We start from the raw sequence: 15,820 nt of genomic DNA, 5'->3' as shown, positions 1-15,820 counted from the left end.
GTTCCTTTTCATTATTTTGCAAGTACTTAACGAGAAATTAACATTTAAATCCTGGAAAAGTGATTTTTCAGCTTTTCCTCCATTTTCGTCATCATCAAATCACAGGCTATACACTTGCTCTCAGACGCTGATACCCTCAGATCTCAAGATCACAAATCAGGTTCCTTTTCATTATTTTGCAAGTACTTAACAAGAAATTAACATTTAAATCCTGGAAAAGTGATTTTTCAGCTTTTCCTCCATTTTCGTCATCATCAAATCACAGGCTATACACTTGCTCCCAGACGCTGATACCCTCAGATCTCAAGATCACAAATCAGGTTCCTTTTCGTTATTTTGCAAGTACTTAACGAGAAATTAACATTTAAATCCTGGAAAAGTGATTTTTCAGCTTTTCCTTCATTTTCGTCATCATCAAATCACAGGCTATACACTTGCTCTCAGACGCTGATACCCTCAGATTTCAAGATCACAAATCAGGTTCCTTTTCATTATTGTGCAAGTACTTAACAAGAAATTAACATTTAAATCCTGGAAAAGTGATTTTTCAGCTTTTCCTCCATTTTCGTCATCATCAAATGACAGGCTATACACTTGCTCTCAGACGCTGATACCCTCAGATCTCAAGATCACAAATCAGGTTCCTTTTCATTATTTTGCAAGTACTTAACGAGAAATTAACATTTAAATCCTGGAAAAGTGATTTTTCTGCTTTTCCTCCATTTTCGTCATCATCAAATCACAGGCTATACACTTGCTCTCAGACGCTGATACCCTCAGATCTCAAGATCACAAATCAGGTTCCTTTTCATTATTTTGCAAGTACTTAACGAGAAATTAACATTTAAATCCTGGAAAAGTGATTTTTCAGCTTTTCCTCCATTTTCGTCATCATCAAATCACAGACTATACACTTGCTCTCAGACGCTGATACCCTCAGATCTCAAGATCACAAATCAGGTTCCTTTTCATTATTTTGCAAGTACTTAACGAGAAATTAACATTTAAATCCTGGAAAAGTGATTTTTCAGCTTTTCCTCCATTTTCGTCATCATCAAATCACAGGCTATACACTTGCTCTCAGACGCTGATACCCTCAGATCTCAAGATCACAAATCAGGTTCCTTTTCATTATTTTGCAAGTACTTAACGAGAAATTAACATTTAAATCCTGGAAAAGTGATTTTTCAGCTTTTCCTCCATTTTCGTCATCATCAAATCACAGGCTATACACTTGCTCTCAGACGCTGATAACCTCAGATCTCAAGATCACAAATCAGGTTCCTTTTCGTTATTTTGCAAGTACTTAACGAGAAATTAACATTTAAATCCTGGAAAAGTGATTTTTCAGCTTTTCCTCCATTTTCGTCATCATCAAATCACAGGCTATACACTAGCTCTCAGACGCTGATACCCTCAGATCTCAAGATCACAAATCAGGTTCCTTTTCATTATTTTGCAAGTACTTAACGAGAAATTAACATTTAAATCCTGGAAAAGTGATTTTTCAGCTTTTCCTCCATTTTCGTCATCATCAAATCACAGGCTATACACTTGCTCTCAGACGCTGATACCCTCAGATCTCAAGATCACAAATCAGGTTCCTTTTCATTATTTTGCAAGTACTCAATGAGAAATTAACATTTAAATCCTGGAAAAGTGGTTTTTCAGCTTTTCCCCCATTTTCGTCATCATCAAATCACAGGCTATACACTTGCTCTCAGACGCTGATACCCTCAGATCTCAAGATCACAAATCAGGTCCTTTTCATTATTTTGCAAGTACTTAACGAGAAATTAACATTTAAATCCTGGAAAAGTGATTTTTCAGCTTTTCCTCCATTTTCGTCATCATCAAATCACAGGCTATACACTTGCTCTCAGACGCTGATACCCTCAGATCTCAAGATCACAAATCAGGTTCCTTTTCATTATTTTGCAAGTACTTAACGAGAAATTAACATTTAAATGCTGGAAAAGTGATTTTTCAGCTTTTCCTCCATTTTCGTCATCATCAAATCACAGGCTATACACTTGCTCTCAGACGCTGATACCCTCAGATCTCAAGATCACAAATCAGGTTCCTTTTCATTATTTTGCAAGTACTTAACGAGAAATTAACATTTAAATCCTGAAAAAGTGATTTTTCAGCTTTTCCTCCATTTTCGTCATCATCAAATCACAGGCTATACACTTGCTCTCAGACGCTGATACCCTCAGATCTCAAGATCACAAATCAGGTTCCTTTTCATTATTTTGCAAGTACTTAACGAGAAATTAACATTTAAATCCTGGAAAAGTGATTTTTCAGCTTTTCCTCCATTTTCGTCATCATCAAATCACAGGCTATACACTTGCTCTCAGACGCTGATACCCTCAGATCTCAAGATCACAAATCAGGTTCCTTTTCATTATTTTGCAAGTACTTAACGAGAAATTAACATTTAAATCCTGGAAAAGTGATTTTTCAGCTTTTCCTCCATTTTCGTCATCATCAAAGCACAGGCTATACACTTGCTCTCAGACGCTGATACCCTCAGATCTCAAGATCACAAATCAGGTTCCTTTTCATTATTTTGCAAGTACTTAACGAGAAATTAACATTTAAATCCTGGAAAAGTGATTTTTCAGCTTTTCCTCCATTTTCGTCATCATCAAATCACAGGCTATACACTTGCTCTCAGACGCTGATACCCTCAGATCTCAAGATCACAAATCAGGTTCTTTTTCATTATTTCGCAAGTACTTAACGAGAAATTAACATTTAAATCCTGGAAAAGTGATTTTTCAGCTTTTCCTCCATTTTCGTCATCATCAAATCACAGGCTATACACTTGCTCTCAGACGCTGATAACCTCAGATCTCAAGATCACAAATCAGGTTCCTTTTCGTTATTTTGCAAGTACTTAACGAGAAATTAACATTTAAATCCTGGAAAAGTGATTTTTCAGCTTTTCCTTCATTTTCGTCATCATCAAATCACAGGCTATACACTTGCTCTCAGACGCTGATACCCTCAGATCTCAAGATCACAAATCAGGTTCCTTTTCATTATTTTGCAAGTACTTAACGAGAAATTAACATTTAAATCCTGGAAAAGTGATTTTTCAGCTTTTCCTCCATTTTCGTCATCATCAAATCACAGGCTATACACTTGCTCTCAGACGCTGATACCCTCAGATCTCAAGATCACAAATCAGGTTCCTTTTCATTATTTTGCAAGTACTTAACGAGAAATTAACATTTAAATCCTGGAAAAGTGATTTTTCAGCTTTTCCTCCATTTTCGTCATCATCAAATCACAGGCTATACACTTGCTCTCAGACGCTGATACCCTCAGATCTCAAGATCACAAATCAGGTTCCTTTTCATTATTTTGCAAGTACTTAACGAGAAATTAACATTTAAATCCTGGAAAAGTGATTTTTCAGCTTTTCCTCCATTTTCGTCATCATCAAATCACAGGCTATACACTTGCTCTCAGACGCTGATACCCTCAGATCTCAAGATCACAAATCAGGTTCCTTTTCATTATTTTGCAAGTACTTAACGAGAAATTAACATTTAAATCCTGGAAAAGTGATTTTTCAGCTTTTCCTCCATTTTCGTCATCATCAAATCACAGGCTATACACTTGCTCTCAGACGCTGATACCCTCAGATCTCAAGATCACAAATCAGGTTCCTTTTCATTATTTTGCAAGTACTTAACGAGAAATTAACATTTAAATCCTGGAAAAGTGATTTTTCAGCTTTTCCTCCATTTTCGTCATCATCAAATCACAGGCTATACACTTGCTCTCAGACGCTGATACCCTCAGATCTCAAGATCACAAATCAGGTTCCTTTTCATTATTTTGCAAGTACTTAACGAGAAATTAACATTTAAATCCTGGAAAAGTGATTTTTCAGCTTTTCCTCCATTTTCGTCATCATCAAATCACAGGCTATACACTTGCTCTCAGACGCTGATACCCTCAGATCTCAAGATCACAAATCAGGTTCCTTTTCATTATTTTGCAAGTACTTAACGAGAAATTAACATTTAAATCCTGGAAAAGTGATTTTTCAGCTTTTCCTCCATTTTCGTCATCATCAAATCACAGGCTATACACTTGCTCTCAGACGCTGATACCCTCAGATCTCAAGATCACAAATCAGGTTCCTTTTCATTATTTTGCAAGTACTTAACGAGAAATTAACATTTAAATCCTGGAAAAGTGATTTTTCAGCTTTTCCTCCATTTTCGTCATCATCAAATCACAGGCTATACACTTGCTCTCAGACGCTGATACCCTCAGATCTCAAGATCACAAATCAGGTTCCTTTTCATTATTTTGCAAGTACTTAACGAGAAATTAACATTTAAATCCTGGAAAAGTGATTTTTCAGCTTTTCCTCCATTTTCGTCATCATCAAATCACAGGCTATACACTTGCTCTCAGACGCTGATACCCTCAGATCTCAAGATCACAAATCAGGTTCCTTTTCATTATTTTGCAAGTACTTAACGAGAAATTAACATTTAAATCCTGGAAAAGTGATTTTTCAGCTTTTCCTCCATTTTCGTCATCATCAAATCACAGGCTATACACTTGCTCTCAGACGCTGATACCCTCAGATCTCAAGATCACAAATCAGGTTCCTTTTCATTATTTTGCAAGTACTTAACGAGAAATTAACATTTAAATCCTGGAAAAGTGATTTTTCAGCTTTTCCTCCATTTTCGTCATCATCAAATCACAGGCTATACACTTGCTCTCAGACGCTGATACCCTCAGATCTCAAGATCACAAATCAGGTTCCTTTTCATTATTTTGCAAGTACTTAACGAGAAATTAACATTTAAATCCTGGAAAAGTGATTTTTCAGCTTTTCCTCCATTTTCGTCATCATCAAATCACAGGCTATACACTTGCTCTCAGACGCTGATACCCTCAGATCTCAAGATCACAAATCAGGTTCCTTTTCATTATTTTGCAAGTACTTAACGAGAAATTAACATTTAAATCCTGGAAAAGTGATTTTTCAGCTTTTCCTCCATTTTCGTCATCATCAAAGCACAGGCTATACACTTGCTCTCAGACGCTGATACCCTCAGATCTCAAGATCACAAATCAGGTTCCTTTTCATTATTTTGCAAGTACTTAACGAGAAATTAACATTTAAATCCTGGAAAAGTGATTTTTCAGCTTTTCCTCCATTTTCGTCATCATCAAATCACAGGCTATACACTTGCTCTCAGACGCTGATACCCTCAGATCTCAAGATCACAAATCAGGTTCTTTTTCATTATTTCGCAAGTACTTAACGAGAAATTAACATTTAAATCCTGGAAAAGTGATTTTTCAGCTTTTCCTCCATTTTCGTCATCATCAAATCACAGGCTATACACTTGCTCTCAGACGCTGATAACCTCAGATCTCAAGATCACAAATCAGGTTCCTTTTCGTTATTTTGCAAGTACTTAACGAGAAATTAACATTTAAATCCTGGAAAAGTGATTTTTCAGCTTTTCCTTCATTTTCGTCATCATCAAATCACAGGCTATACACTTGCTCTCAGACGCTGATACCCTCAGATCTCAAGATCACAAATCAGGTTCCTTTTCATTATTTTGCAAGTACTTAACGAGAAATTAACATTTAAATCCTGGAAAAGTGATTTTTCAGCTTTTCCTCCATTTTCGTCATCATCAAATCACAGGCTATACACTTGCTCTCAGACGCTGATACCCTCAGATCTCAAGATCACAAATCAGGTTCCTTTTCATTATTTTGCAAGTACTTAACGAGAAATTAACATTTAAATCCTGGAAAAGTGATTTTTCAGCTTTTCCTCCATTTTCGTCATCATCAAATCACAGGCTATACACTTGCTCTCAGACGCTGATACCCTCAGATCTCAAGATCACAAATCAGGTTCCTTTTCATTATTTTGCAAGTACTTAACGAGAAATTAACATTTAAATCCTGGAAAAGTGATTTTTCAGCTTTTCCTCCATTTTCGTCATCATCAAATCACAGGCTATACACTTGCTCTCAGACGCTGATACCCTCAGATCTCAAGATCACAAATCAGGTTCCTTTTCATTATTTTGCAAGTATAATACTTAACGAGAAATTAACATTTAAATCCTGGAAAAGTGATTTTTCAGCTTTTCCTCCATTTTCGTCATCATCAAATCACAGGCTATACACTTGCTCTCAGACGCTGATACCCTCAGATCTCAAGATCACAAATCAGGTTCCTTTTCATTATTTTGCAAGTACTTAACGAGAAATTAACATTTAAATCCTAGAAAAGTGATTTTTCAGCTTTTCCTCCATTTTCGTCATCATCAAATCACAGGCTACACACTTGCTCTCAGACGCTGATACCCTCAGATTTCAAGATCACAAATCAGGTTCCTTTTCATTATTGTGCAAGTACTTAACAAGAAATTAACATTTAAATCCTGGAAAAGTGATTTTTCAGCTTTTCCTCCATTTTCGTCATCATCAAATCACAGGCTATACACTTGCTCTCAGACGCTGATACCCTCAGATCTCAAGATCACAAATCAGGTTCCTTTTCATTATTTTGCAAGTACTTAACGAGAAATTAACATTTAAATCCTGGAAAAGTGATTTTTCAGCTTTTCCTCCATTTTCGTCATCATCCAATCACAGGCTATACACTTGCTCTCAGACGCTGATACCCTCAGATCTCAAGATCACAAATCAGGTTTCTATTCATTATTTTGCAAGTACTTAACGAGAAATTAACATTTAAATCCTGGAAAAGTGATTTTTCAGCTTTTCCTCCATTTTTGTCATCATCAAATCACAGGCTATATATACACTTGCTCTCAGGCGCTGATACCCTCAGATCTCAAGATCACAAATCAGGTTCCTTTTCATTATTTTGCAAGTACTTAACGAGAAATTAACATTTAAATCCTGGAAAAGTGATTTTTCAGCTTTTCCTCCATTTTCGTCATCATCAAATCACAGGCTATACACTTGCTCTCAGACGCTGATACCCTCAGATCTCAAGATCACAAATCAGGTTCCTTTTCATTATTTTGCAAGTACTTAACAAGAAATTAACATTTAAATCCTGGAAAAGTGATTTTTCAGCTTTTCCTCCATTTTCGTCATCATCAAATCACAGGCTATACACTTGCTCCCAGACGCTGATACCCTCAGATCTCAAGATCACAAATCAGGTTCCTTTTCGTTATTTTGCAAGTACTTAACGAGAAATTAATATTTAAATCCTGGAAAAGTGATTTTTCAGCTTTTCCTCCATTTTCGTCATCATCAAATCACAGGCTATACACTTGCTCTCAGACGCTGATACCCTCAGATTTCAAGATCACAAATCAGGTTCCTTTTCATTATTGTGCAAGTACTTAACAAGAAATTAACATTTAAATCCTGGAAAAGTGATTTTTCAGCTTTTCCTCCATTTTCGTCATCATCAAATCACAGGCTATACACTTGCTCTCAGACGCTGATACCCTCAGATCTCAAGATCACAAATCAGGTTCCTTTTCATTATTTTGCAAGTACTTAACGAGAAATTAACATTTAAATCCTGGAAAAGTGATTTTTCTGCTTTTCCTCCATTTTCGTCATCATCAAATCACAGGCTATACACTTGCTCTCAGACGCTGATACCCTCAGATCTCAAGATCACAAATCAGGTTCCTTTTCATTATTTTGCAAGTACTTAACGAGAAATTAGCATTTAAATCCTGGAAAAGTGATTTTTCAGCTTTTCCTCCATTTTCGTCATCATCAAATCACAGGCTATACACTTGCTCTCAGACGCCGATACCCTCAGATCTCAAGATCACAAATCAGGTTCCTTTTCATTATTTTCCAAGTACTTAACGAGAAATTAACATTTAAATCCTGGAAAAGTGATTTTTCAGCTTTTCCTCCATTTTCGTCATCATCAAATCACAGGCTATACACTTGCTCTCAGACGCTGATACCCTCAGATCTCAAGATCACAAATCAGGTTCCTTTTCATTATTTTGCAAGTACTTAACGAGAAATTAACATTTAAATCCTGGAAAAGTGATTTTTCAGCTTTTCCTCCATTTTCGTCATCATCAAATCACAGGCTATACACTTGCTCTCAGACGCTGATACCCTCAGATCTCAAGATCACAAATCAGGTTCCTTTTCATTATTTTGCAAGTACTTAACGAGAAATTAACATTTAAATCCTGGAAAAGTGATTTTTCTGCTTTTCCTCCATTTTCATCATCATCAAATCACAGGCTATACACTTGCTCTCAGACGCTGATAAGCTCAGATCTCAAGATCACAAATCAGGTTCCTTTTCATTATTTTAGAAGTACTTAACGAGAAATTAACATTTAAATCCTGGAAAAGTGATTTTTCAGCTTTTCCTCCATTTTCGTCATCATCAAATCACAGGCTATACACTAGCTCTCAGACGCTGATACCCTCAGATCTCAAGATCACAAATCAGGTTCCTTTCCATTATTTTGCAAGTGCTTAACGAGAAATTAACATTTAAATCCTGGAAAAGTGATTTTTCAGCTTTTCCTCCATTTTCGTCATCATCAAATCACAGGCTATACACTTGCTCTCAGACGCTGATACCCTCAGATCTCAAGATCACAAATCAGGTTCCTTTTCATTATTTTGCAAGTACTTAACGAGAAATTAACATTTAAATCCTGGAAAAGTGATTTTTCAGCTTTTCCTTCATTTTCGTCATCATCAAATCACAGGCTATACACTTGCTCTCAGACGCTGATACCCTCAGATCTCAAGATCACAAATCAGGTTCCTTTTCATTATTTTGCAAGTACTTAACGAGAAATTAACATTTAAATCCTGGAAAAGTGATTTTTCAGCTTTTCCTCCATTTTCATCATCATCAAATCACAGGCTATACACTTGCTCTCAGACGCTGATACCCTCAGATCTCAAGATCACAAATCAGGTTCCTTTTCATTATTTTGGAAGTACTTAACGAGAAATTAACATTTAAATCCTGGAAAAGTGATTTTTCAGCTTTTCCTCCATTTTCGTCATCATCAAATCACAGGCTATACACTTGCTCTCAGACGCTGATACCCTCAGATCTCAATATCACAAATCAGGTTCCTTTTCATTATTTTGCAAGTACTTAACGAGAAATTAACATTTAAATCCTGGAAAAGTGATTTCTCAGCTTTTCCTCCATTTTCGTCATCATCAAATCACAGGCTATACACTTGCTCTCAGACGCTGATACCCTCAGATCTCAAGATCACAAATCAGGTTCCTTTCCATTATTTTGCAAGTGCTTAACGAGAAATTAACATTTAAATCCTGGAAAAGTGATTTTTCAGCTTTTCCTCCATTTTCGTCATCATCAAATCACAGGCTATACACTTGCTCTCAGACGCTGATACCCTCAGATCTCAAGATCACAAATCAGGTTCCTTTTCATTATTGTGCAAGTACTTAACGAGAAATTAACATTTAAATCCTGGAAAAGTGATTTTTCAGCTTTTCCTCCATTTTCGTCATCATCAAATCACAGGCTATACACTTGCTCTCAGACGCTGATACCCTCAGATCTCAAGATCACAAATCAGGTTCCTTTTCATTATTTTGCAACTACTTAACGAGAAATTAACATTTAAATCCTGGAAAAGAGATTTTTCAGCTTTTCCTCCATTTTCGTCATCATCAAATCACAGGCTATACACTTGCTCTCAAACGCTGATACCCTCAGATCTCAAGATCACAAATCAGGTTCCTTTTCATTATTTTGCAAGTACTTAACGAGAAATTAACATTTAAATCCTGGAAAAGTGATTTTTCAGCTTTTCCTCCATTTTCGTCATCATCAAATCACAGGCTATACACTTGCTCTCAGACGCTGATACCCTCAGATCTCAAGATCACAAATCAGGTTCCTTTTCATTATTTTGCAAGTACTTAACGAGAAATTAACATTTAAATCCTGGAAAAGTGATTTTTCTGCTTTTCCTCCATTTTCGTCATCATCAAATCACAGGCTATACACTTGCTCTCAGACGCTGATACCCTCAGATCTCAAGATCACAAATCAGGTTCCTTTTCATTATTTTGCAAGTACTTAACGAGAAATTAGCATTTAAATCCTGGAAAAGTGATTTTTCAGCTTTTCCTCCATTTTCGTCATCATCAAATCACCGGCTATACACTTGCTCTCAGACGCTGATACCCTCAGATCTCAAGATCACAAATCAGGTTCCTTTTCATTATTTTGCAAGTACTTAACGAGAAATTAACATTTAAATCCTGGAAAAGTGATTTTTCAGCTTTTCCTCCATTTTTGTCATCATCAAATCACAGGCTATACACTTGCTCTCAGACGCTGATACCCTCAGATCTCAAGATCACAAATCAGGTTCCTTTTCATTATTTTGCAAGTACTTAACGAGAAATTAACATTTAAATCCTGGAAAAGTGATTTTTCAGCTTTTCCTCCATTTTCGTCATCATCAAATCACCGGCTATACACTTGCTCTCAGACGCTGATACCCTCAGATCTCAAGATCACAAATCAGGTTCCTTTTCATTATTGTGCAAGTACTTAACGAGAAATTAACATTTAAATCCTCGCAAAGTGATTTTGCAGCTTTTCCTCCATTTTCGTCATCATCAAATCACAGGCTATACACTTGCTCTCAGACGGTATGGTTGGTCGGAAGTGTATATTTGTTTACAAATATTGCAAAGAACCTATAATGTTTTTACGCTCAGTCTGACATATTTATTGTCACTGTTTTTACCTTATATTGATTTATTTCCCAGAAAAGTGTAATCCGACCAGATCGTAGTGTAGTAAATCCTCTAACTATATGCAGAAACTTCATTAATCGGCGGTAGCAAGGTAAGTTATAATGGAAAACTTCTCCGATTTTATATTCAATGTGATTCTTCAAATTACACTCATGTATAATTTCTATCCGTCAATTAATGGAGAATTTGACTTCCTAATGTTAAAGAAATCCACCAAAAACGCAAAGTGGGAAATGAATACTCCTGCATGCTACATAAGCAGTTTCTTAAAAGAATTTCCACTCTGATGAAAAAATTGTTGAAACTAATCGACACATTTGTACCATATATGCAAATTGTTTCGGCAAATTGAAAGTGGATGAAATCGTCCTAAACAGTTCATCGTAGAAGAACTGTACAAATAATTCGACTATTTAATGAGTATATCAAACTGGAGTGTAATCGATAACATCGGCCCATGCTGTCCGCACAAATTCGTAAAATTAGAGTGATTTATCATAGGGATGCTTTAATACTCGAAGCAGTCGATTAGAAGTTCTTTAAGGGCAGCGCATCTCGTCATATATTTTTTTATCGATTTGAATAGTTTATAAATGCGAGAAAGATCATCAAAGTGAAATCGAATCGATCAAAAATAAATAACCAACTTTAGCAGTGTTCATTTACTTTTTTAAGGAGTAATTGGAAAACCTTATTCGTGTTCAAGTCTGTTATTAATCAATGGATAAATAGAAAAAAGATGTTATTCTATATTAATGTTTATCAAATTATTAAGTTAGTTGGTTTGGCACCATTGTGCAAAAGTGATATACAAGAATCACTAAAAATGTGCAAACCTTATTTAATTTTTGATATGATTCTATTGAATATTTTCTCGTTTGAAGAGCTGCTATGCAAACCGGTAAGAAGTTGGTCGACAAAGCTTATTAGTGCCCCAATGAAGTTTAAGTTTTAACAAATATCGTAGCTCCTTAATTTTACTATATACACTATTACCTCCACAGTAAGGCCAATATGTGATTTGATCTAGAAGGGCATGCCTTAAAAAATTGTTATAGAGGACATTATCAAACCCAAAATAATAGTTGAGATCATATACCATATCTAGAATTTTTAAACAACCGAATGTTGACGTTAAGATTATAGTATGGCAACATGTATAATGTCTCCTCCCTTTAACCTCGAGGAGTGAGTCATCTTTTACCTTCACATCTTTTGTATTCACATATGTGAAAGATAATTTCTACTCAGTTCTATTCATTACTTTCTTCTGTAAGACGTTCTCGTTAGATTATTTTCTAATAAATGTTTCTGAACAAAATAGTTAAATCGTAATTTGCAGACAAACAGGTATCTTATTGTTGTGTCAAGTGCGCAACGGGATATCAACGGGTATGGGTTTTTTTAGGGAATTCTTATAAGATATAAAAAAAAAATATATTACCATAAAGAAAACTCAAAACAGGAAGTAGAAAATATCGCAAATACCAATGGTTTGGCTCATTTATACCACACCAAAAAACAGCTTGTAGTTGGTCGTATCAATTTCAATGTTCCCGAGAAGGACTGCAACTGTAGGTTTCTCATCCACCATGATGCAAAGCTAAAGAGGTGGAAGGAAGTATTTTCATCACGATTCTGACCTATAAAACATTCGGTGAAGTTCCACTTCATGCGTGGATTCGCCATTCTAAGAAAAAATTAAAATTATCTTTGCTCCAACAGGCCTAAACGGGATAAGGTAAGCCGGCTTGATGGTTGCAGTACTATTCCGTGCAGCCTATGAAGCCTCTGTTGAAATTCTATTTATATTCATTCGTGAATCCTGGGGAATCGATTTCCAGTAGGCTGGAGGACGGGGTGATTGTTTAGATTCTCAAAGAAGACATCCATCTTTAGTATAACAACTGGAGGCATATTTGCACGCTTTCTGCTCTCGCGGAGATCTAGCTGCATAGGCTATTCAATAAAGGCTATCACACACGAATCGTTCAGTTTCGGCTTTGACCACCCAACGAGTGGAGTTTAATGACAAGTTATCAAGTTTTCGGGTTTTATTTGGATAAAAGGAGAGATTTACTGAATGGCAAACGCGTGAGGGTTTCATTCACATTCGAACCGAATGGAACCGTGTACGTGAAAACGAGCCTCATACGAATTCTAGGTAGCCTACACATAATGTACTTTATGCTACTTCTTCGCCATTCACCAAAGTGTTCAATACAGCAAACAGTTGATTGCATGGTCGATTGAGTTGTAAGCGATCGATATGCTGCGTCTGGCGAATTGAAAGCTGACAGCATAATTAACACGAAGGTGAATATTCATCGATTGAAGGGTTGATGTGTGGGTGTGTGCTGGCTCTGAGGCACACATTGAGACGCTGCATTCCAAACAAATTTATCAATGAAGATGATTTTGATGACTGAAATGCTACGAACAATAACAAACAAATTCAGGGATGCCGTTGTCCACCCTACAGTCGCCTACTATATACTTAGGTATATATTGCCTGAAAACTTGCAACCAGCACGTTTTAATGTTGTTTGTACGTCGGTTCTCCAGCAGTCCGCAAACGTAAAGAATGTACTCATTACTTGGATGGAATCGTCGAGAAAACTATACTGGGCGAGTACTCGGTAAGCACTAAATCGCGTTTAAGCAGTTACGATGAATGATATTATTCACTCCAACAGATCGAATAAACATTCTGTATATACTTCTTCTTTTTCTTCAGCCTTTGTCCCGTTCACAAGCGGGGTCGGCTCGTCGTGATCGGCTTCGCCATTTAGCTCTATCGAATGCCTGATCTGGGTGCAATCTCGAGGCTTTCAAATCCCCATCCAGCGTATCAAGCCACCGTTGCTTAGGTCTGCCTTTTGGTCGTTTACCAACGACTTCGATGTTCAGACCAATCTTTGCAAGTGAATTCTCGTTTGCACGAATTGTGTGACCATACCATCGAAGACGCCTCTCTCGCAACTTTTCCACGATCGGTGCAACCCCATAACGATCGCGGATATCCTCATTTCGGATGTGATCTAAACGTGTGACGCCACTAGCCCAACGTAGCATCTTCGTCTCCATTACCGCGAGACGCCGTTCATTGTCTTTTATGGTCGGCCAACACTCAGAACCATAGAGAGCGACTGGACGGACAACATTGCGGTAAATTTTAGATTTGAGACGTTCGTTGATACGCCGATCACAAAGGACACCAGTTGTGGAACGCCACTTCATCCAGGTTGCGTTAATGCGTGAAGCAATTTCATAACGCAGCTCTCCATTGGCTGATAGCGTTGACCCGAGGTATTTAAATCGCTCAGATCTGGGCAGATCACTGCCGCTGACAGTGATTGTGCCTGTTTCATGGGGATAGGTCGTCAAAAATTCAGTTTTGTTTAAATTCATTCATTCATTCCATTTTTGAACAAGTTGCTCGAGATCATTTTTGCTATCAGATGCTAGGAAAACATCATCTGCATAAAGCAGTGTGTAGGGCGCTGGACGTTGGATATCCCGTGTGACGGTGTCCATAACAAGGACAAAGAGGAGTGGTGAGAGGGCACTTCCTTGATGAACTCCAACAGAGACACGAAGCGGTTTTGATACACCCGCCATACTTCGAACTTTACTTTCTGTATATACAAAAAAATGTAAATCAACAATCCGTTTTCGTTTCCGAGTACTGAGAAAAGTAAACCAATAATTTCATGTCGTTGTGCTATTGACAGCAGAAAAGAATGTTGTAATGACTCAAGAATCGATCAATACGTTTGACCAGCGAAATTATTTCTTGTGCTCAAAATGAGACGTAACTTACCGAATTCCTGGTTGAGACGAAAAGTTGGGTAATGAAGTCCGTTTTTTGACATTGGGTTGTTGGGCGTAGATAATGTTTTTTCACTTCCAGGAATGGCTTTCAGTTCAAGTTGAGTTTCTGTCGGACATTTGGCGCACTTATAGGAGCCATACGCACAATTGCTGTGCCAATGCGGTTGTTGCAATGAGTTGAAAGCTTGGAATACTACCCTGCGGAGTTATTAGAACTTTTGGTCACGGGTTAAGCATTGACGTGGATAAAACTTTTTGATAGACCCTGAGCATTTTCTTTGCCAAAGTGAAAAGAAAATGATAGAAGACCTGTGGGAAATTTGCAGTATATTTCGAATTAGTTTCGTTGATGAATATTCCGCTCTACAAGATATGGCGATAACTGAAGATCCGGGATATGAGTAGTCACTTCGAATCAATACTCGAAGTGTTAAGTCCTGTCAATTAGAAACATTATATTATCGCTCCGCTGGGCTATACATTTTCGAGCGACTGTAGCTTTATCACCTGACAAGCAGGCAGTGCGGACAATTCTACTGGAATAATAACTGTAGCGTTTGGGTAGAGCTCTTCGGCAACGCTAAAATAAGTTGATGTCGTGCTTCTTGAAACAATTCACAATAAACGAGATGACCTCTTGTACTTCGAGGGGCATCATGAGTCACAGCACTAACCGAAACGTATTTAAGAAAAGCCAGAGCGTTTTCACCAACAAATTAAATTCGGTTTGCTGTTTTTTTAGAGGCGCAGTTTTAAATGTTGAAGCAGAATGCACCACTACGGCAATTTCTTGTTAATTCTTACTACAACGCTCCTTTATTCTTCAAGAAAATCAAAACTGTTGCACTTAAAAACTGCTTATTCGTCGTCTTGTGCCTACATAATATGGCGGCCTGGTGCACAGATGGTTCTAAATAATTATTAAAAAGCTACATCGATTGAAACGAAATTTGCTGGACATGTGAAAATAACGTGGAGTTCAAGGGTAGGTTCTCCATGCATACAAAGGAGGATCAAAAATAAGAAAGGTGTCAATTAGTATTTTCACTAGGAGATTTAAGTTTTGATGTAAATTGCAAAATAGGAGAGAATACAGGATTCTTTTTCGGAAACTACTAAAACCAAAAATCTGAAAAAACCTGACGATGAGGCGAGCTCTAAGCGCGAGGGGAATCACCCTTCC

Source organism: Hermetia illucens, chromosome 4 (assembly GCF_905115235.1).
Source record: "Hermetia illucens chromosome 4, iHerIll2.2.curated.20191125, whole genome shotgun sequence".
Classification (NCBI taxonomy): Eukaryota; Metazoa; Arthropoda; class Insecta; order Diptera; family Stratiomyidae; genus Hermetia; species Hermetia illucens.
Note: the sequence above shows the minus strand (reverse complement) of the source record.